Genomic DNA, 22,225 nt, shown 5'->3' on the forward strand with positions numbered 1-22,225 from the left:
TGTCAAGTGAATTTGTATTTTATTCACTATAACTGCATCTACATACATTGAAAAAGCAGCAGGACAAATATGGGCCAGACATGCTGTGGATACAGTCTACAGACAACATGGGGACAGGCCTCATTGGAACCTGCCTGGCCCAGTGATTACGCCAAGCCCTCATTCAAGCCCACCCAGAGGTCAGCCTCTGGCAGAAGGGGAACTACACACTCCACCATGGGGCTGCGAGGGAGGCAGGCTCAGGCCAGAGAGGATACGACGCTCATCATTAGAGAATGCTTTACGTCTTTAACTCACCTAACATATCACCAGTCCTATGAAGAAAGTACTGTTATGATCATTCCCATTTTACAGATGAGGAAACCCAGGAACACGAGCCAGTGGAAGGAGCCTGGACTGGGGGTGGGGAGACCCGCAATCTGGTACGATGTTGCCGCTGACCTTTTCTTCATCTACTTCATTTCTCCTATTTCCTCATCTTCGAACTGAGGGGGTGGGACTGGATGACATCAAGAGTGATTCTTTGAGGCAAAGCTCACCTGCCAGCTGCTGCTTCTGCTGCTTTTCCCCAGCCCCGCCCCTCACTGCTCCCTGGGTTCAAGCCTGGAGTGGGGAGCCGGTAGGGGCTGGCGTGAGGAGGAAGAACAGAACAGCCTTGCAGGTCACTGGGCAAATGCTTGACTGCTTTCTGGGGCGAGTCCAAGTCTGGAAAGAGAACTTTAAGAAGAAATTTCCATGGCCCTTCCCCCAGTCAGGGATTTTCCACTCTGCCTGGGCAGACATGCCTCTGGCAGACCGCAGGTGTTATTGAACTGCTCAGCTCAGGGCGAAGAGTGTAAGACTTGGTCCTGGTGCCTGCCGTAGGAAAAGGAGCAAGTTTGTTGGGGAGGCATGATTGCCCCAGGAAGATGAAGGGGTGAGGAGGGTAGGATGGTGTAGAACAAAGTATTCAGTCTAGAAGAACCCCACAGAGAGAAGAGTGGGGACAGGAGCCATCAGGGAAAACTTCCTAGAACAGGGGACCTGAGCTGGAGGGGCGGCAGGGGGGAGGTTTGCGAAGGCAGACAGCAGCAGGCAAAACAGACGAGAAGGGGAATAACATGCGCCCGAGTTACAAAGATTGCCATGAGCAGGCGACAGTGCAGTAGCCCAGAGAGCCGGATGCAAGAAGTGGAAGCAGCTTGTACAATAGAGAAGACAGACGGCCGGCGCAGGGACTTGCGCTGTGGCCTCTGCACTGGCCGCTCCCTCAGAGCTTCACCCGGTTGGCTCCCTGTTGGTCAGGTTTAGCTCCCATGTCCCTGCTCCACAGAGAAGCCCTCTTGGGCCACTCCTGCTAGAGTGTCTTGGAGCCACTCTAGCTCATCTCCTGTTTCATTTTCTCCCCAGCGCTTAGCACCACCTGCACTCACCCTACTTCTTTCAGCGGTTGCCTCCATCCTAGAGGACAGGGGCTTCATGAGAGCAGAGGCAGTGGTCGGCTTGTCCTCCATCGAAACCCCGGATCCTGGCACGTAGCAGGCCCTCAATGAGTATTGAGTTTAATTGAACTGCACTTGACTGTTAGGATAAAAGGAAACATATAATAATTTTTTTTCTGTTCTTTTCCTGAGCACTCTTATATGCCAGGAACTATGCTAAATGCTTTACAAACATTATCTCATTTATTCCTCTGAATAACTCTATGAAGGAGGTGCTACTATCATTCCTGTTTTATAGGTGAGTAAACTGAGGTCCAGAGAGGTTGGTTAAGTTGCTCAAGGACACACAGAGCCAGGATTTTAACCCACACATTTAACCTCTAGATTGCACTGTCTGATAGAAATATAATATGAGCCACAGAGGTAACTGAAAATTTCTCTAGTAGCTACATTAAAAAAACAAGCAGGTGAAATTAATTTTAATAATATATTTTATTTAATCTGATATATTAAAAATATTACCATTTCAACAGGTAATCAATATTAAAAAATTAATGAGATATTTTACATTTTATTTTACTAAGTCTCCAAAATCTGGTGTCTAGTTTACCCTTAAAACTCTTGTTAAATTTTCATCAGAAAATGATCTGTACTTAGATTTCATAAAATTCACAGTTGAAGAAGTAAATTTACATACTCAGGTTGTTCCCAACATACTTAAATGTTTTCAGAAAACTGCACTGAGTATCAGTTTTTAAGCTTAAATGTATATTGATTAAAATTAAATAAAATTTAAATCTCCTCAGCTGCACTAGCCACATTTCAAGTGCTCAGCAGCCACATGTGGCTAGTGGTCACTGTGTTGGTGAGCATAGCTCTGGGCCATACGTCCTCACCTGGTGTGAAGGCAGGGTGGGTGGGAGAGGCCCAGCGGGTGGGATCCGGAGCAGACTGGAGACCAGCTGTGGGAGAAAAAGTGGGGGAAAGCTGAGGGGGCAGGCCTGGGCCCACCTAAAAATGAGGCGGGATGACTGCACGTGGCTCCCACTAAGCAGCACAGGTCACAAGGGGAGGGCCTCCTGTGGGCTTTCTGTAGGTCTGGGCTTCCACCCACCAAGGAAGGGATGGCCCTCAGATCCTTGGGCGGCCCTTTTCAGAGCTTCTATCCCCTCCAACACCACAAGGGCTCTTGGGGGTGCATGAGGCCAGATCTGTGCAGGCTCAAGCTTGGTGGGTGGGATGATCTCCCTCTTCCCTCCCCCTCCATGGGCAGCTGGAGGAGGGCTCAGGTGTGTGGCCCTGGTTAAACAACTCCGGAATCAAGCACACCTGGCTTCCAATCCAGCTCAGGCAATTCCTTGCTGTGTGACCTTAGACAAGTCAAGTCCCCTCTCTGAGCTTCGGTTTCCTCATCTGGAAAATGAAGACCAATAATAGAATGTTGTGAGACTCTCATGATGCCTATAAAGTGCCTGGCTTAGAGCAAATGATAATTAACAACAAGAGTAATTCTTCCTAAATAATGTCCTTTTCCTGTTAAAAACAGGAAAGTAGACTGAAGAATGTTCAGGATTGTTGGAAAGGACATGTCCGAAGCGAGAGTGAGTTAATCCCGTGTGGATGAGGGTTCCCTCCTCAGGGCTCCCTCACTTCCCCTGCATGATACAGACCTGGTTAACATCAGGAGCGGGGAGGGGGATCTGCCCCTCCCACAGGCCCTGGGTGCCCAAGCATGAGGTAAGAATAGCCAAGAGCTACCTTCCAGAAATAGAGAGGGCCAGTCAAACTGAATCAGGAGCAGGTGAGGTCACCCTGGGTCCTTGGAGCTACTCAGAGGGACAGTGGTACATGCCTGGCAGGAGTGATGGATGAACTGGGCTCCAGGAAAGCAGGTGGAACTCACCCGGGGCAAGGAAACCGATGGGACAGAAACTGCAGACAGGCAGAGCACAGGCTGAGAGGCGGCAGGCAGAGGCTGAAAGTGGGCTTGGTCCGGGTATTTTTGGGGGTGGGGCAGCTCCAACTCCCTCTCCCAGTCAGCACCCCACTAGAGCCGGGAATACTGACCCTGGACCCCAGCCTTCCCCATTTCAATCCCCCAGCCCCCAAAGCTTTGCTCTGCTGGGTCCTCCCAAGTGAAGGAGCTGAGACAGCCCCAAGCAGACCTCTGTCCCCTGCCTCCCAAAAGTCTCTTAGCTCTTGTCACCTTGTCCTGCCAATACTTCCAACACTTCCTCCCTTGTCTGTCACCCCCTACCAAAACTGGTGCTCCTAGAGGTGGGACAAGTCCATCTTGCTCACTGCTACATCTCCTAGGCACGGTTCAGATTCTAGCACCCAGTTGAGCGCTTAGTAGATACTTGTTGGGGCAACAGACTCAAGACCCAGCTGGGTTCTCGCTGCATTTCTAACACTCGTTGTGTGGCTGTGGTTCAGCTTCTCTGAGCCTTGCTTCCATATCTGTAAGGTGAGAAAGCAGGGGGGATGAAGCATCCAGCCAGTTTGAGGAAGTTTCTGATGCATAAAACTTCAGACACAGCTTGTGAACAGCTTCACTTAAAGAAGGGAAAACTGAGGCACAAGGAAGTCATGCCAAAGGGCTGCCCAGGGAGCAGAGTTGAGCTTCCTCTGCTCCCTTCAACTGCAAGGCTCTGGTTTCTCCTTCTGGGACCTCTGGTTAGATCTCTCTCATTCAATCTCCTTGGGAGTTTCCATCCAGAGGTCCTGAAGTGTGCCAGCTGTCCCTGCCCTGGGAGATGGCCTTTCCCCACTCAGCTTCCTGGATGGGATGGGGCCTGCATCCTGGTGGTATGGAGGGTGCTGGAGACAGCAGAGATGGCTGGCTCTGGTACCGGGTGCTGGGGTCACAGAGCCAGGGCTCTGTGTGTGTGTGTGTGTGTGTGTGTGTGTGCGCGCGCGCGCGCCTGTTCAATGTTCCATAAATATTCACTGGATCCCCACTACACCCCAATAGGGAGGCAGTCCAGCTTTGTGGTGAGATGTTGGGACTTTGGAGTCAGACTGGAGTCCTACTAAGTGAGATAATGCACTTAGCCCTTCCTAAGCCCCCGTCTCCTACCTGAAAAAGAGAGCTGTGAAGATGATGCACTCAGCAAAGGGCCCAGCTCACCAGAAACACTCAAGAACTAGCAAGGGTTTGTTTGTTTGTTAGACTATCAGTCCTGTGAGGGCGTGAGGGACATGGTCTTGGCTATTGCTTACTCACAGCCCTCACCCTGAGGGCGTGCTTAGGTGGATGAATGGGTCAGTGGGAGGAAGGAGGGAAGGAAGAGAAGGAGGGAGGGAGGAGAAGAAGAAGGGGGAAGGAGCAGCTTTGTTCTAGGAGCTCCCAGCTTGCACGCCCACCACACTTTCCCTCTGTGCCCAGGACACCAGTGAGTAAACTCAAGGCTCCTCTCACTGTGTGCTGTGTGGGGTCCAGGGAAGAGAATGGATCTGAGATAGGAGTACTGGGTCTAAATCCTGGATCTGCCGCTCACCAGTTGACTGAACTGAGCCTCCTCAACGCTCTCCTCTATGAAATGAGGATGGTCATAGTAACCACCTCGCTGAATTGTAGGGCAGTCCAAAAGGTCTATATGAATACACTGAATGTATTTGTAAACTGAGGCATGTCAGGGATTATCTTTGTGGAGTGATAGGCAGCACAGGCTCTGGAGCCAGACCTCCTGCATTCAAAACCCCGCTCCACTGATTGCAGACCTTGGGCATGATCCTCAACCTCTCTGGGCCTCGGTTTCCTCATCTGTAAAACAGGGGTAATAATAGTACCCACCCCTCAGAGTTGTGAAATTTAAATGAGGTAATGCATGAGAAGCTCTTGAATCCGTGGAGGGCACCTAGTAGGCACTCAGTAAATGGTGCCCATGATAATAAAGCCTGTCCTTAGGAAGAATTCTGTGAACTACTTCTCACTAAAGTGTGAATGAGTGATAAGACCTACAATGCCTCCTCTCTCAGAGAAATTTGAATCTTAACAGGAATTAAAGGAGTGACATTTCATCTAATGATGGAATTTTAAAAAGTAAAGGAAGTATATAGGAGGTAGAGAGGGGCCTTCCTAGGGTCCCTCAAAATCACAGTTGCTGCCTACTGCACAAATCCTGCTTGGTTCCAGAGAGGCACCACACACAGGGGAAGGGAGAACCTAGTCCCAGTCCCCGAGGAACCCTTCTGCTTGGAGAAACAGGAAGCAATTAGACCCCAGGATAGTGCTTATTCCAGCCACATGCCAAGGGCCTTCTGAAGCATGGCAGGCAATAGCCCAGGCCCAGCAATCAGAAAGGCTCTAGCAACCCTCTGAACAAGAGCCAGGGCCAGAGGTGGAGATGGGCACCAGACATGATGAGGAGGGACCTGGGACCAGTGAGGAAGAGGTGGGCTCTCTCTCAGGACAGGGGCCTCACCTTCCACATCTGTGTTGGCACCTGTAGCAGAAGGTACAGAGGAGTTCAGGAAGTGGGGTCTGGAGTCAGACTGCCAGGGTTCAATCCAAGCCTCACTTCTTTTCAACCGTGTGAACTTGTGACCTCAGTGTGGAGCACACAGGCCAAGTTAGCTGCCAGCAGCCATCCCGCATTTCTTCTATTCCTCCTTTGGAGAAACATTCCTCCCTCCTTCCCTTTCAGCACATTGGTAGAGGCGAGGCTGCAGGCATGGGGCCTGTGACCAGACCCACCAATCAACACTGAATCTTCCAGGGCAATGCCTTTTATCAGTGTGGTCATGTGACCTTCAACTATCTAATTAGAGTAAATCCTGGGGCTTGTGTTACAATTACCAAGAAGAGACCTTCTTTTCTACTGAACTAGAACTTGGGATGATATGAACCTGGAGCTGCAGAAGACCCCATGGAACCCAAACATGGTGCCAAGATGGCTAAGGCAGAGTGGAGAGATTCAGTCTTTATGACGTTTTTGAGTCTCCAGATCAAGCCATGCCTGGATTTTTCAGTTTCCTGAGCCAGGAAATTCCCTTCTTAGCATAATCCAGGTTGAGTCAGGTTTTCTGTCATTTGCATAAGAAAGAGTCTGAAATTCACCTGGTGACCTCTCTTAACCTTTCTGTAAATTTCAATTTTCCCTTCTGCAAAATGGGGATGAGAGTAATGGTATTTTTCAGGAGAAAGGAAGGGTTATTCGGGGATGATTAAAAAGATGGATCAGGGTCCAACACTTAACATAGAGCCTGACACTTAGGCAGTCAAAAAACATCCACCTTTAGGGACTCCCTAAGTGTTTGCTAATGACTCTGACCCCCAGAGTGAACGACAAGGGCATCAGGGCAAAAGCCTCTTCCCTAGTCTGTGGGGTCCCAGGAAACTCTGGTGTGTGGGGGGAACATACCTGCACTGAGGACTGCCTGACCCATCCAGATCACAGGTGGCACCGAGAAAGGCTCTAGTGGATGTCATGGTTACTCTTCCTGATCCTCACAATCTAATCAAGCCCATTTCACAGACAAGGAATGAGAGGCTCAGAGGTTAGGTCCAACCTACCACTAAATCCAGTGTCCACTCTGCTGGCTCAGCCCCTCTCTCGGAGCACGTCAGTACTTTCCCAGGGTGAGTGCTCCCTGCCGTTCTCAGTCTCCACCAGGCTAAATTAAATGGGTCTATTTTGTCAAATGAGGGCTTCCAGAAGTAATCTTAGCTGGTTTTGAAAGGGCAGAAAGGAGTTACAAACACTCTCTCCCTCCTTCCCGTGAGGGCATGCTCTCTCTATTTTCTTTAATCTGCTGACTCCTGCAAAGGGAACTTTCTGGAGAAGCCTGTTTCCCTTTTCTGATCTCATGTAGTCAAGGCGCTGTTGAGGCGCTGTCACCAGTTAGCAGCGGTTTACCCCCCAGAGAGGGCCTGACGCAGTTTTGCTAAAGGAAACCACCCGAGTCTCACGCTTGGCACAGCCCTTCCTGCCGAGCAGGCCAGGATGCCTGGGGGTGGGAGTGGGAACGGCACCGCCCACTTCCCTCCAGACAACCACCAACCGGGCCAGAGCAGTCTCACGTCTGGGAATTGAGCTCACCTTGGGCTTTTCCCACGTAGCCTCCTTGAACCTCAGTTTCTTCATCTGTAAAGTGGCACCCACCTATTTCAGGGTCGTTTTGAGGGCACGGGGAGAGTAAACTCCTAGGGTGTTCGCACAGGGATTGGCACAAAGAACCAGGTGTTCGACCCCTCCCCCCCAAACAAAGAGAGGTAGGTACATGTGTGCAAGAAGGTCACACTGCTGGCCAGGGCAGAGTGGGAATTCGAACCCGTGTACTCTGTGACTCCGAGCCCAGACTCTTACCACCTCCAGAAGCTTCAGTCGTCTTGTTAGTGGGGTTCCTCCCCCAACTTCCTAATAATTCTCCGCAGCCTCCTCCCCTGCCCCGAAACACCTTTGCCTCTGCCTCGCGGCCCTCGGTGACCTCTTGGCCGCAGCCCCATGGAGCCTGCCTTCCCTGGCAGCCTGAATTGCTGGGAAGAAAAACAGTTTCCTTCTCCATCCATCTACTCAGCTCGGCGTCTGCCCAGCCCTGTCCGAGGAAACGTCCTGCGAGAAGCTTCCCACCCACCCCCGCCACCCCCGCCACCCCCACTCCACTGACTCTTCGGCACAGCTCCATCGTAGCCAGGGTGGCCATGAGAAGTGGGATCATGTGTCCATGGGTCTCCCTGCGGGATGACCCACTAATCCTCCAGCAGTCTGCCTCTGTTTGGTCCCTTCTGATTGTAGAGGCGGGATCTCGACCTCATTGTCCAATGAAAAGGCTCACGGAGGTTGCTTTTTGGTTGCCATGGCAACAGAGAGCTGCATCTTGCTTTCCCACAGGACTGAGCCTGCTTTTCCAAGGACCAGCCAGGTCACACTCTGTGGCCCCAGTTCTACCTCAGGATGGAGTGGGGGTCAGAAGTTGAGGGAGTCTAGGATCCAAACTCTTGACAAATGGCAACAGTGTAGATGAGCCCCAGCATGCCCAAGAGTGATAAGAGAAGGCTGCCCAGACAGGGGACACTATGAATACGGTTCTAGGGTTCTGTTAGAAGAGTCAAATTACCAGAAGTAAATTGGGTAATTTACTGCAATGAGTGGACACAACATTGCAGGGGTAAGTCACTGGGCTGGGCAAATTTGGGTAGGAATGAGTAGGGTAGGTGCTTAGCAAGCAGATTAGGGCTTCCAAGCCAAGACCCACCCGGGGCAGAGTGGGGGACCAAGACGAGCAGCCACAGCTGAATTGTGGGTCTCACACTGTCCTCCAGTCCTGGGCAGGAAGAGAGAACCAAGGGTCACCAAGGCTGTTCCCTTGCCTCAAGGGAGCTTGCACTCTGTCTTAGTTATAGTCACATCCGGTCCTAAGCATTCATTAACCTCGCACTCTTCCCAAGAAAGAGCAAGGTGACCAGGTTCATTGTCCCCATTTCGCAGATGAGAAAACTGATGCCTGCCTGGTAATATATCTCACCCTTGGGCCCTGCGGCCTGGCATTGGGCCCACGCAGGGCTCTCCAGCCTTTAATCCCTGGCGTGTTGGCCTATCCAAGGAAGCCCCATGCCATAGTTTTGACACTGTCCACCCTTGCTGATGGCGCAGAGTTGGGGCCAACTGAACCCCATGTTTAACAGGGCAGGTGAGCCAGGACAGAGAACCCTGCCCCTGCCTCTGACGGCCCTGGGAGGGGGGGGGTGCAGCAAGACTCCCTACTCAGTCCTCACTCCTCTCAGAGTGAGCCCAGCATACCCCCCCCCCCCCAACTCCCGGTCTCAAGAAGCCCACGGTCTAATGAGGAGACAGACCTGCCCTGATCACACAGTGTGATAAATGCTGCAGGGACAACATGGACAAAGCACAGTGGGAGCATAAGAGCAGGGGTACCCGAATCTGCCCAGGGTACCCATGGGAGACCTCACAGAGCAGGCAGCCTTTCAGATGATACCAGACACATAGGCCTTTGCTAGGCAGACAAGCAAGGAGTGGCCATCCCAGGCAGAGGGAACAGCATCTACAAAGACCTAGAGGCATGGCTGAGCACGGTGCACCACGGAAAATGCAAGTCAGGAGGGGGACTATGGCAGGACCCAGGCTGTGGAATGAATGCCCAGGAGAGGACTGTGTGCCATGAAGTTGGGTGCTTCAAGCCCCTTCCGAACCAGCAGGCACCCACATTTGCTTTTCTCCAACTTGTAGGTTCACAGAACCCCAAGAACCAGTACTGAGGATCCCATTTTGAGAAGCACTGTATTGGAAACTAACCACTGCCAACCAGGGCTACATGACAACATGGAGGAATCTCGCAGCGTAATGTTGAGAGAAAGAGGCCAGGGACCAAAGAGCCATTCTTCATGATCTAGTTATATCAAGTTCAAAACAGGCAAGGGAACGGCCCCGTGGCTGAGAGGTTAAGTTCCCTTACTCTGCTTTGGCGGCCCAGGGTTTTGCCGGTTTGGATCCTGGGCGCGGACATGGCACCTCTCGTCAGGCCACGTTGAGGCGGCGTCCCACATGCTACAACTAGAAGGACCCACAACTAAAATATACAACTAGGTATTGGGGTGGATTTGGGGAGAAAAAGCAAAAAAAACAAAAAACAGGCAAAACTGATGTATGGTGCAAGAAGTCAGGGTAGTGGTTACCTTTGGGGGTTGTGGAAGGCCTGGAGGAGGGTGTCTGGGGGTGCAGTAATAATGTTCTGTTTCTTGATCTATTGGTTTCACAGATGTGTTCTCTTTGTGAAAATGCATCCAGCTATATACTTCAAGTTTATGTATTTTTCTGTATGTAGCTTCTACTTAAATTAAAAAAAAAAAGTTAACTGCTTTCCATAAATATCAGTGCAAATGGAGACACTAAAATTTTGTGATCACATAATCAGCTGTAAGCCAAGTGTTCAGATGTCTAAAATATGTTGATATTGATTTTTTTAAAGATTATTCCAAAATGAAAACACAAACATTCTAAAGTCTCATAGAGACCGCTCAGACTCCAGAGAACCTGTCTACAGAGCCCAGGGTTTGAGAAACGCTGGCTCAAGAGGAAGACTGCACTGCTCAGTGCTGGGGCTGGGGCATGAAGGGTAAGCGAGGGGCCTGGAGTCTCTTCCTGGGGCACAGGGAGGTAATGTCCTCTTCCAGGAGAATGCCTGCTCCTGAGAGGCTGAGGACTCCTAGGCAGAGGGGACCATTTCCTCCAACCTCCGCCCTCTGCCCACCCCCACCCCCCCCATCTTAGACCCAGCTCCAACATAGCTGGGATGGCCATGAGAGGTGGGTCTCCCTGGCTCGCTGTGAGTTCCGGGAGGGCAGGGGCCTCTTTCACTCACTTTGTGTCCCCGGTGCCTAGCCAGGGGCCTGATGCACAGAAGGTCTCAGAGGCCTTTTACCCAGGGCCTCTTTACCCAGTCCCACAGTGAGAGTGGAGAAGGGGTATCTGTTTGAGAAGGCACAAGTTTCCTGTCATTGGCTGTGTTCCACAGCACAGGCTAACAAACCACAGATGGGTGACACTGCAGGACGGATTCAAGGTGGGGTTAGACTTGTCCAATTCCCTCGGGGATGGGAGAGCTGGATGCAGAGGGGGCTCTCAGCGCTGGGGACCACGGATGTGAACAGGAAAGCCCAGCTCTGCTTGCCCACTTGCCTTGCTGGAGCTGGCAACAGCCCAGCTCTGGGGCAGACAGACTGTTCCACAACCCAGAGAGGGCTCATCTGCGGGCAGGCCACTCAACGGCCACTAACAGTTGTCTCCTCCCATCCTTGGGACATTGCTTCTCATCCCTCCCCTGACGCAGCCACACTTACCCACTCTTAAGAACCGGCCTCCTTTTTTCCCCTTTGTTGTCTCCACTCAGCCAGTGTTTCTCAAACCACCTTCGCAATTTCTGCCCTAGTCTTGTGCTACCTGGAGTCTTATTTACTCAATATTTTTCCTTTAAAACAATGTTAAGTTTTTGTTGTTTTACATGCCCTTGTTCTAAGGAATAATACTTGTGAAATCCTGGATTTGATATGCTAATTTTTTTCCTAATATACATTAAATTTTAATTTAGAATATTCGTTCTTGTATCACCTAAAATTATTTTGTGTATCACCACATTGGGCACTGTCTTATACAACGGTTCAGCCAGGATGGGTGGTTATTATTTATTAATAATAATTATAGCTTCACATTAGGAGCAAATTTCGTGGCTCTTCCACACATTCGCAGTCTCATTTGACCTCTCAACTCCTGCCCTATGGACATCACTGGCCTCACTTTACAGATGAGGAAACTGAAGCTCAAAGAGGAGTAGTGACTTGCCAAGGGTCACATAGCGAGTTAGGACTTTGGTCCTAGTTCAAGGCCCTAGTGGCTCCTGACCTAGGATGAAGCCAGGGAAGCAAGAGGCATTTCTTTGTTTCCAACCAGACCCATCAGAGCCACAGGATGGAAACTCATAGCAAAGCAAGTTTGGATTAGACATGAGGAAGGACTTCCTGGCTAGAAACGTCTACACATGAGAATGACTGACCAAGGAAGGGTGTGGAATGCCCAGCTTCTGAAGTCCTCAAAACAAGATAAAGGTTGGCCCAGCTGGGCTAATTCCAGTGCTGCCTGGAGGCAGGGGAATGGACTGAATGACCTTTCCAGGTCTCGTCCAGCCCCAAAGATTGGGTGCACCCTGCCATCAAGGTGGCCATCCTTGCCATTTCCCCAAAGCATCTATTAGACAAGGAAAGGCATGTGGAGGCTCCAACCTAAAGGAACTGGGAAAACCTTACCTTGGCCCCTGCCCCTGACAGGGAGTGGTCAGCAAGAGCAGGGCGGGGTGGCCGGAGCATTCCCTCACCCGCTTCCCTTCCCACTGCTCGGGCTGCTCCACTCCCAGGCCTCCAAGGCTGGGATGTGAAGACCTGGCCACCCTCACAACCACTGGGGCTGCTCTGCCACCTGGGCCAGGGAACCTGTACTTCTTCCATCCTTTCCAGGGGATTCTTTTCAAAATTCCCTGAGCTAGGAAGTAGACACATACTGACTTAAGGTGTTGCCTCTCCAGGGGACAAATTGTGTTCTTTTTTCTTGAAAGTTAAAGTGTTTATTTCTCAAAACAGAAAGAGCATTATCTTCCTTTGTGATTATACAAATAATACATGCTCAGTTCTTCAAAAATTCAAAAAATATAAAAATGAAAGTAAAATTACCCAAATTCTTATCATCTAGAAAAACAACGCTGTTGACATCTTGTAGCATATCTTTCCAAAAATGTTTGTGTGGTAAAATACACATAACAAAATTTTTCATTTTAACCATTTTTAAGTGCACGTAAATCATATTTTTATAGGGCCTCCTGAAGATAGGGTTAAATAGTACAACTTCAGACACCTCCGTGGGCCAGTAGGGAAGGCGTTTTTGGGTAAGGGCCCTTCTGACATTGTTCAAATGCAAACACAGAGACAGCCAGCCATGGCACAAGGTGGTAAGGTTCGTTTTGTTAAAATGTTAAAGCCAAGAGTAACTCTATTTGGGTGTACGAAGGACAGTGGGTCTGTCTCCTGACAGGGCCTCCTCAGGAGAAGCAGGGGCATGGTTTTGCTAAACTTGTGCGAGGGATCGGTCTGAGCCAGGGAAGGCGAGAGGCCAGCCGTCTCTGGGGAGTGTGTCTGTGATCATCCTCAGTCTAAGGGGTTTCTCTCTGGCCCTAGCCTTTGTGGTGAGCAGGAGCTGTGAACTCTGGTGGACAAGAAGGGCTGAGAAACTGCAGCAAGGCAAGCATGCGATACCCAACCCTGGGGAATAACAGGCCTTTGATCAGAAGGCAGCAGCCACCAGAACAGGAAAGAGTAGCGCCAACCTCCTCCACCAGCGCGGCCGGCCAGGGCTTCCTTCCTTCAACCCCACAGAGGGAGGAGGGCAGGAGGGCAGGGGAGCCTCCAGGCCCCAAACAAGGATTGCAGGCGGTGGTTGGGAGACCTTCAGTCAAGCAACCACAGGCACTGATTTAACAGATACCACGTGTTGGCTTCAAGAGGTCCCCGAACTCAAGGAGCTGAAACTCACTGGGCAAGGCTGCCCCCTTGTTCCTGAGTGAACTGTCCCTCTCCTTTCCGAATCAGGAGTGACGGCGCTCCTTGCTGATTTCCCACCACCTTAATCATGTACCCTCACTCAGCCCTTCTCACACCCTTATTGGTGTTTCTGCCCTCTGTGTACCCCAACTGAGAGCTGTAAGATCCTTGAGGGCAGCTACTTAGTCGTCAGGGGTCTTCATAGCCCCCGTTGTGCCCAGTTCAGTGTCCTGCACAGAATAGATGTCCGGGCAACACCCCCATGGTGAGGCCTGTGGGTGGAGCCCTGGCAACAACAGCGGTTGGAGTGCTGAAGGAGGCAGTGCTATGGCCCTCCCGGTGTGGTTTGGAAGACTTCCAGCAGGAAGTGAGAAATACCCAGGGTCTTGGAGGTAGCATACAGTTCAGCTAATGGAGAGGGAGCAGGCGGAGGGAGCATTCTGATGGGAGGACCTGCTGGGGGAGTGATGGGGTGGGAGCTGAGCCCCAGAGAGTCTTTCCTGTGGTGGCTCCCAGGTTGAGATGCCCTTGCAGACTTGCACCTGTGAGCTGCAGCGCCTCCGATTACAGTCATGAGTCTGGGGAGCGCCGCCTCTTCCAAGAAGCTGACTTTTGAGGAATCTGCCTGGCCACGGGAATCACGATGTGTTTGCACTGGTTTCAGCTGTTGATTAAACCTCTATTGGTGCAACTAGCATTCCAGGAAGAACATTCTCTTCCTCACAGTGTGTCCCCGCTCCTGTTTTTCATGTTTATGGGCATCAGGTGGTTTGCAGAGGGATCCACACCCAGACATGCGCACCCAGTGAGGTCAGCTGAGATAACAACAGCTGTCACCCTGCCGCCCCTCATTCTGGGCCACCATCAGCCCCAGGCACGTCCCCTCCCTCCTGCCTTCACCTGCCCTCAGTGCTTGTCTTCTGTCCCTGCTCCAGCCCAAACTGTTGTTTATCAACACAGACCAGAACATTCTGCTGCCAGCAGAAACACACATGGTGATGGCGCTACCATCCCACACCCTGGCGTCAACACTCCCACGCACTGTTTGCCGCTGTCAAAGCTGTACTCACACACACATTCTCAACCCTTCCTGCCAACACAGCTGTTGCCTGCTGCTTGGAATTGAGCCCTCCATCTCGCACGACACGTGTCCTCTGTGGGATTTTCTCATGTGTACTCATGGCACAGGCTCACACTTGTGGACCAGGCCAGCACATACTCTGCCCTTGGACCTAGGCTGTCAATCTCATCACTTGCTATTGTGTGACCTTGGGCAATTGACTTAACCCCTCTGGGCATCAGATGCCTCACCTGTAGAATGGGAGTAATAGTTACCTTATAGGGTTTTTCCCATAGGCTCCGGGGTTAGGTGAGAGAGTAGGCATCCACTAAGTGCTCAATCAATGGAGCTCTGATGGTGAGGATGACAAGTACTGTTGCATCCTCTCTGGAATCTGGCCATTGGTTTTCCTTTCCCACACCTGGCCCTTGCCCTCACTCATGCTCACAGCTTCTTGGCTGTGTGACCTTGAGCAAGGCACACCACCTGTCTGTTTCTCACGTCCTCACTGGTGAAATGGGTGTAATGACTGCCTGGCGAAGCCCACGGGCTTGCTGTGCAGGCCACAGGGAAGAGGTTACCATGGTGCTTTGGAAGCCCAGCAGTCCCAGCACGGCTGCAGGGCCTTGTGGGAGAAAGGGATCTGAAGGGGCAGCAGCCAAGCTTGGGCGTTGTTAGCTGCTTTCCACCTTCCCTCATCTCCTTGTTCCCTCCTTAAGCGGAGTCAGTGTTTTCAGTTTGCCTGCGTTGTGGGGCTCAGTCTGCCCAAGAGGCCGCACTGGCCCATCTCTGCCACACCTGGGGGCCTCAGCCCTTCAGACCACTCCTTCCATCAGGCACTGCGGCTCTTCCCCGCAGGACCACTCTGCAGGGCGGATCCCTCTGGCTTACCCATCTTCTCCTGGCCCCTCGCTTCCCCCCGGAGGCTAAAGGTCCCTAGCCCTTTCCCCGTGTTCCCCATCACCCTGTAATCTTCTCCAGGACCCTTCCTGTCTTGTCTCTTCAACCCTATCTTTCCTCTTCCATGGTCAGCAAACCTGTTCTAGCCTTTTCTATGCTGGGAAACAGAGAGATGTATGCAAAGGATAGAAAACAAATGAGATTTGAGGATTGAGAAAAATCTGAGCTGAGCGGGTGGGTGCCTTGTTACAGAGAAGCAGATTCTGAAGTGGGTGGAGCATCAAGTCAGGCCATTTGAGTGAGCTGGAGTTCTCCCCCCCCCGCTGTGGCCACTTACTTCCTGCCCCTTGATGGAAACAGGTGAAACTGGTGGAGGGCAAATCCTGGCCTGGTCCATGCTCAGAGGTTGTGGCTTCTCCCTTTTACTCCAAGGGACTTACAAGCTTTGGCCACCACTGGGAGGCCACTGGAGAGCTGTTGGCTCAGGGGAAACATGGCAAATGGGCTGTCTCTAGCCTTTGGGGACAAATGGAAACCCATATACCACATGTCTAAATATTCAAAATTTACAAATCAAGCTAATAAGCAGTCAAATAAAATGTTTTATTTTCCTACCTCTATAAATACACCTTCAGAACAACCCGGAAAATCAAGTTGGAATTTAGAATTCTTGGACTTTTCAGACTCCCTCCCCAGGACATGGGGCTATGGGAGAGCCAGGCTCGTGGTGTGACAACATGTGCAATGGGGGCTCTAGGGCAGCTGGCTGACTTGGCACAAACACAAGCGATGTGTCAATCTGATCAGTATTTTATGCTTTTTATTTTCTCCTAGGCCAGTGTGACCAAAAGATCTAGAAAGCAGTATGTACAGTGGTTAAGACCTGCATTCAAATCCCAGGGCTGCCAAAACTGAGCACTTAATCTCTTTGAGGCCCAATTTCCCCATCTGTAAAATGGGACTCATGATGCCTCTCTGATAAAGTTATTGTGATTATTAAAAGAGATAATCCTTGTAAAGCCCTTAGTATGGTCTTGGAACATAACAAGTGCTCAGTAAATTGTGAGCTATTATTGCTATTATAATTTCTCCACATATGGGCAATGATAACATCTGAGCAGGAAGTTGTCTGCCCTGTCTCTCCACTGCACACAAGGTGACACAGACCACTGAGCTGAGCAGAAGCAGATATGGAATGAGGTCTTCCACCCTTCCCATAATTTGGGGGTTTGCCCTAGCTAAAAATAAAAAATGGTAGCACTACAATGTGAATGCATCTTATGTTACTGAATTGCACACATTTAAAATGGTTAAAATAGTAATTTGGGGGGCCAGCCCAGTGGCATAGTGGTTAAGTTTGCATGCTCGCTTCGGCGGCCTGGGGTTGGCGGGTTCAGATTCCAGTTGCAGACCTACACACTGCTCATCAAGCCATGCTGTGGTGGCACCCCCACGTACAAAATAAGGAGGGTTGGCACAGATGTTAGCTCAGCAACAATCTTCCTCAAGCAAAAGAAGAAAGATTGGCAACAGATGTTAGCTCAGGGCCAATCTTCCTCACCAAAAAAAAAAACCAAAACCCAAACCAAAACCACAAAAATTTGATGGTATGTTTGTTTTACCACTGTGTTAGTTTACTAGGGCTGCCATAACAAATTACCACAAACTGGGTGACCTAAACAACAGAAATGTATTGTTTCACAGTTCTGGAGGCTAGAAGTCCAAATAAAGGTATCAGTAGGGTTGGTTCCTTCAGTGAGGGAGAATCTATTCCATGCCTCCCCTAACTTCTGGTGCTTTGCTGGCAATCTTTGGTGTTCTTGGCTTGTAGAAGCTTCACTCCAATCTCTGCCTTTATCTTCACATAGTGTTCTCCCTGTGTGTGTATCTCTGTGTGTCCAAATTGCACTCCCCCCCTTTTTTGAGGAAGATTAGCCCTGAGCTAACATGTGCTGCCAATCCTCCTCTTTTTGCTGAGGAAGACTGGCCCTGAGCTCACATCCATGCCCATCTTCCTCTACTTTATATGTGGGATGCCTGCCACAGCATGGCTTGATAAGCAGTGCATAGGTCCGCATCTGGGATCAGAACTGGAGAACCCTGGGTCACCAAAGCGGAACGTGTGCACTTAACTGCTGTGCCACGGGGATGGCCCCCCAAATTGCCCCTGCTTATAAGGACACCAGTCAGATTGGATCAGGGTCCACCCTATTGCTTTTATCTTAGCTAAGGACATCTGCAACGACCCTATTCCCAGGTAAAGTGACATTCTGAGGTCCTGAGGATTAGGACTTCAACTTCTGAGTTTTGCAGGGACACAACTCAGGACACAAACCACAATAAAAAAAAAATTGTGGCCACCTCGGACTCAAGATCAGATTACAGGCCGGGGAAAAAACACCTTTTGTGAAGTTTCAGGGTTTTGCTCATAGTAGGTCTTCAAAATGTGTTTCTTGACTTGTGTTAAACTTGGAATCTCCCAGTTTCCAAGGTGAGTCCTCTCCTGGTCATGAACTAAGAGGATTTTTAACGATCAGTACTGTTTCCAGACAAGTACTTAATAAACTTTTTAAAAATAGCTGGTTCTCTTTGGTTGGCTGAACTCTGCAATCCTGGATGCCATCTTGCTTCTACTGTTTCTATCCCAGGAGAAGACGCAAAATTCAGGTGGAGCCAGCTGAGTTCCATATTGTCTTGCTTTGCATCTGAATAGCTTGTTTTATTTAAATGTTTTCCCTTAATAATTTGTTGAGAAAGTCTTCAAACATACAGAAAAGTGGTAAGAACAGCACAATGAACACCTAGACACCCTCCACCTAGATTCAACGATTGTGAACCTTTTGCCACATTTGCTTTATCTGTATTAAGATTTTCTGGTGAACCATTTGAAAATAAGTTGCTGGCATCATGATGTTTCACCCCCAAACACTTCAGTATGAATTTCCTAGGAAAAGACTGTTCTCCTACATAACCACGTTGCAATTCTCACATTTGAGAAAACTAACAATATTCCACAATATCATCTCATATCCAGTCCATACTCAAATTTGACCAAGCTGATTTTTCAAAAACTCTGAATCCAAAGAATTCCAAATCTGTGAGGCTTAGGGTCTTGACAATATTACCTGTGTAATGGGACATTTTGGAACTCTCGAAAATGTAATCCAATGTCTAAAACTCTTCCGGGCATTTCTTTTCCTTGTTTCCTGTCATTAGCCAGCTAGCTCTACTGAAGGTTCAAACGCACGCTGAGGGTGGGCACTCCTGGAATTCCTTTTATTCTAAGACACTGGCCTTTTGAGGAGTACCTGCGGGAAGACCTGTTGGCCTGGGACCTGCTACACTTGCCTGTGACCTCCCTGCCGGCTCCAAAGCTGGGCCAGGTTCCAATCTGGCCTGGTTGCCACTGCTGTCATCGTCACTGGCTCTTTCTGGGGAATTCCAGACAGCGGCACAGAGGACTGTCTCGGCCTCCAAAAAGGCTGCAGCAAGACGACCCTGAGGGAAGAAAAAGAGGACAGCACCGCTGTGACCGTCCCTGAGTTTTGGGGGAATGGTCCTCTTCCTCTCCCTTCTCTGCAAATCCACGGCTCAGGATTCTGCCCTGGGTTTTAAATAACACTTCACAACTAGGAACAGCATTAATTAGTAGAACTGTGCAAATAAAAAGGGGGGCCAATAAGGACGGCGTGTGTCGGGGAACATCTGGTCCGTGATCCCAGGCTGCCTTCCTCCTGCAGCCCTCAGGCTTGCTCAAGCTTAGCTGCAAGTTCCAGTCAATGTATTTCTGGCCTGGACAGGAGCCAAGGGTCAGATAAAGTTCCAATGTATTTTGCAGAGGCCTGACACTTTGCCCAGTGCTCTGGCCTGTGACACCAGCCAGGATGGTGTGTTGGGAAAGCCAGGCCAGATGAAGCTGGTTTAAATGGGTTTGAGTGAGCAAGCAGTTGACTAACCAGACACTCAGCATCACCCAGCATGGCAACCCCATCGAACCAACGTGGCGGCCTGGGCCACAGAAGGCCCTGTACTCCATTCCCAGGAAGCTACCAGCAGCTACCATGCTAATCCTCCGGCATCTCAGGGACCAAGTTCTGTACTCCCATCTTACTATCTTTAGTAAGACAAGTAAACGCTTAACATAGCTATACACTTCACATGCATTATCTAATTTAATCCTCACAACAGCTGCAAGAAGCAGGTACTGTTACTATCCTGGCCACACAGATAATAGCCAACAGATACACTTATGCGTATGAGGCCTACTTCTAAACACTTGCCATGCATTAAGTAATTTACTAGGGAAACTGAGGCACAGAGGGGTAAAGCCAGTTGTCCAGGGTCACATGGCTGGTAAGTATGAACTTGAAACTACTGGGTAACTGCAGAATGGAGAGCCCACCCCTGCACCACTCTATGATTTTCCAGGTGGGGAACCTGTTCTGAAACAGGCAGGGGAAGAGAGACAGATTGAGACAGGGGACTTAAAATGAAGGCGAAGGCTTGCACTCTCTTCTGCTTCCTGACCAGCAGAAGGAGAAGCATCTGTAGGAACAGAAGCTCCGACTTCCGACACCGAGCCCTTGGCCATTCTTCCCACTTCTCCCCTGGCCCACCTGGTCTGAACTGCGTTGTTCCAGGTCTCAGGGGGGCTGTTGTGGGACAAACAGCGGGCAAGTGGGCAGGTGGGCAGGAGGCCTTTTGCTCACACCAAATTGCATCTGACCCTTCTTGACTTCAAGGCACCCTGAGGGGAGGGAGAAGCTGCCCTGTGCGCCTCCCACAGCCGAGGCTGAGGGTCCCGAACGTGGAAGTGAGCAGGCTGGGCCCAGCCTTGCACTAAGGCCAGGCTTCCTGTCACATTTTGGCTCTGCTGATAGCCCAAGGCCACCTGCAGCAATGTCACCCGGCAGGTGGAGATAGGCTGTCAGTTCTTTCATCATCATTGTCCGCCCCAGTTCGGCTTCTACCTGCACCAAGTGGACCAACTCACGCACCCAGAGGAGCTGCTGTCGTCTTTCCATGCTGCTGGACTGGACTCTGAGGATGGAGTGTCAGGTCCTGCTTTGGAGCATCTGGCTGCATGCTCAGAGGCAGGTCCTCTTACACAAGCGCAGGATCAGAGACTTCCAGAGAAGACGATGTCTAAGCAAGGTTTTAGACATACAGTAAACCATGATAATGTCTGCATCCTGCTCCTCAGGCCTATTTAGGTTGGTATATGCTGTCTTGACTTTTTCTTATGTCTACAGACATATCTATGCCTTTATCTATATCCAACCCCCTCCATTTTTTTTATTAGAAAGACAGTATTTATTAGAAAGATACCAACTTTCTCTCTTCACTTCTCAAGGCACTGGAACACTTTTCCACGCCAGTGTCTATCAATGGAACGGCTGCACAGTACCTGTTGTACGGCTGTGCTATCGCTTACAACATCAGTCTCTTACTGGTGGACATTTAGGCTGTTCTCATTGTTTTTGCTCATCAATCATCCATCTGTTCTTCCTTTCCATAAATATTTATTAAGCTGTTACTATGTGCCAAGCACCTTGGTAAGTGCCAGGCATATGGAGATGAAGAAAATGGACGTGGTCTCTTTCTCACAGACCTTTCAGTCCAGTGGAGAGAGAAACTGCATCACAAGACGCAGTAAGAGCTAAGAAGAGAGAGAACAGGAAGCTCTGAGAGGGACTAACAGAGGCTCTGCTTTAGACTATATACTCAGGAAAGACCTCTCTGGGTGGTGCCATTTAAGTGGAGATCTATATGGGAAGAAGCTAATCACTCAAGGAATGTAGGGAAGCGCATTCTTGGCAGAGGGAACAGCATGAACAAGGGCACAGAAGAATGAACACTGTGTGGTGTGTTTGGGGAAGTCTGTTACTCCTAAGGCTATAGTGTGGGAGTGTGGTTGGGGCTGAGGATAGACAGGTAGGGTAGAATCAATGTGAGAAAGCCTTGAATGCCAAGCCAAGGAATTTGGACCTGATTCTGCAGGCAACAGAGAGCCATTCATGTCACCCAGTCTAGACAAAGAATACTGTGGCTCCAGCCTGGAAAGACCCAGGAGAATATTAATGTTCGGGAGGAAATCTCTGCTTCAAATGGAAGGTTCTGTCTCCTACTTGCTAGGAGTTCAAAGTCTGCCCTGTTCCTGTGAACCTTAAGGCCACGTAGGTTACCCTATTACTGATTCCCCCACAGAAATGCGGCCCAGAGAGGTCAAGGGATTTGCCCAAGTGAAACAGCAAACCCATGCCAAAGACAGAACCTCAAGGCCCCAAATGTCAGCCTCAGGTCCAGCCCTAAACCCATCCCCTTTCACCTGGGGATTCTTTCTGGCAGCCACTCAAAGCAGGAGGAGGGTAAGGAAATGCATTTGAACAAGAATTTGTGGACCACTTATGAGTGTCAAGCACTGTGCCTGGCCAGGAGGCAGAGGCCAGTAAGCCCAGCCTGGAGGGCTCTCACACCCCTGGAGGACTGCGTTAGTTCCCAACCTCCTTAACCCGAGAAAGCTCCCCAGGAGTCCCGTCCCAGACTCCACCCCCCCGCACCCCCCCCACCCCCCCCCCACCCCCGCCCCGAAAAGTTGCTGAAAAATCCTAAGTAACAAAGCGGCCAGGAGTTTCCTGTCTTGTTGAGCAGGCTTACTCAATTTCCCTCTTTTGTCCGCTCAGACCAGACGGAGCAAAGGGCAGCCATCAAAAGTGTCTGGCAGGGCGCTCCGGGCAGCGGCCGGGTTAATGGGCGGCCGGGGACCCAGTCTGGCTCGGGTCTGGGCCAGGGGAAGGG

General features: G+C 50.4%; 2 long non-coding RNA genes across 2 annotated transcripts; both read right to left on the reverse strand.

Moving 5' to 3' along the window:
- Positions 1-8,186, reverse strand: LOC138923609 (uncharacterized). Its single transcript, XR_011437468.1, has 5 exons — positions 8,034-8,186; positions 2,751-7,902; positions 2,318-2,383; positions 1,413-1,560; positions 1-855 (listed from the first exon to the last, which is right to left on the reverse strand). It is a non-coding gene; the product is annotated as an uncharacterized lncRNA (long non-coding RNA).
- A 7,823-nt stretch (positions 8,187-16,009) lies between these two features.
- On the reverse strand, positions 16,010-22,225 carry LOC111774215 (uncharacterized). The gene is made up of 3 exons (XR_002809034.2): positions 22,085-22,225; positions 20,425-20,572; positions 16,010-18,925 (listed from the first exon to the last, which is right to left on the reverse strand). It is a non-coding gene; the product is annotated as an uncharacterized lncRNA (long non-coding RNA).

Source organism: Equus caballus, chromosome 1 (genome assembly GCF_041296265.1).
Source record: "Equus caballus isolate H_3958 breed thoroughbred chromosome 1, TB-T2T, whole genome shotgun sequence".
Taxonomy (NCBI): Eukaryota; Metazoa; Chordata; class Mammalia; order Perissodactyla; family Equidae; genus Equus; species Equus caballus.